Raw genomic sequence first — 1334 nt, 5'->3', positions numbered from 1 at the left:
ATTACAGGCACGCGCCACCATGCCCAGCTAATTTTTGTATTTTTAGTAGAGACGGGGTTTCACCATGTTGACCAGGATGGTCTCGATTTCTTGACATCATGATCCACCTGTCTCAGCCTCCCAAAGTGCTGGGATTATAGGCGTGAGCCACCGCACCTGGCCCAACACTCAATAAAATGTAACTACTGCCGTTTACATATTCAGCCTGTCCCATCATAGATAGCCATGGAATAGACTCTAGCAGAATTGGGGTCCAGTCTCAACCTTGCCATGAAAATTATTTTCAAGCAATAGATCATGAGGAGTATTCATTCATCCACCAACCCATCTACCATCCACCCATCCATCTATCCATTCATCATCTGTCTGCACACCAATCCACCCACTGTCCATCCATCCATCCATCTACCCACCCACCCACCTACCTGCCCATCCATCCATCTACCCACCTACTCGTTCATCTTTCCACCTAAACATTCATCATTTGTTTTTTTGAAAAACCAAAAAACAAAGGCATGCAGACAAACAGTTATACATATTAGACACAAGTACGTATAGAATGCTGGGGCAGAAAGGAGCATTTCGATTTGAGGAGGTCAGGAAATACCTTAGTGGAGCTGACGCCGGAGCTTGATCTCTATAGGAAAGTTACGCTTGTGAGGGTGGGCGTGGGGCAGAGAGGAGAGAGGACATAGCTCAGAAGCACGAGAGTAGTAGTGGCTGAAGAAACGGAGAGGAGTTTTCTGTGGCAGAACAGGCCTGTGGAGTGGTAGAGCAGACGTCATTACCTAGTCCAAGGGATGTAACACTGGACATATCACTTAGCTGGGCCATGGTTTCCTCATCTATGAAATGGGCACTTTAGAATATCAGTACTGCTCAAAATGTGGTCAGTGGACAGGAAGCATCAGCACCATCAATCCATCAGTTAGAAATGCAAGTTCAGTGGCCCACCCAGACCTGCTCATCAGAATCTCTGAGTGTGAGCCCAAACACTGCTTTCACAGGTGTATCAGGCAACTTTTATACATATTAGAGTTTAAAAAGTATTGCTTTAAATTAGGGCCTAGCAAACCATGGGTCATGGGGCAAACTAGCCCGCCGTAAGTTCTGCACAGCTTATAAACTGAGAGTGATGTTACATTTTTAAATGTTTGGAAGAAAAATAAAAGAACAGTATTTTTTTGACACGTGAAATTATTTAATTATTTGAAAGCCCCCATATAGCATCCTCAATTTTGCTTCTTGTACTGCAAAGCCTAAAGCATTTACTATTTGGCTTTTTTTTTTTTTTTTTTTTTTTTTTTTTTTTTTTTTTTTTTTTTTTTTTTTTT

The 1334-nt window shown here is 42.4% G+C and overlaps 1 protein-coding gene across 2 annotated transcripts in view; it reads left to right on the top strand.

Annotated features, from left to right (window-relative positions):
• Positions 1–1334, top strand: part of JPH2 (junctophilin 2) — an 81141-nt gene that overhangs the window by 2076 nt on the left and 77731 nt on the right. The window lies entirely within an intron of this gene.

Source organism: Cebus imitator, unplaced genomic scaffold (genome assembly GCF_001604975.1).
Source record: "Cebus imitator isolate Cc_AM_T3 unplaced genomic scaffold, Cebus_imitator-1.0 Scaffold132, whole genome shotgun sequence".
In the NCBI taxonomy this organism is placed as follows: Eukaryota; Metazoa; Chordata; class Mammalia; order Primates; family Cebidae; genus Cebus; species Cebus imitator.
The sequence above is the reverse complement of the archived record's forward strand: the minus strand, read 5'-3'. Positions and strand labels throughout refer to the sequence as shown.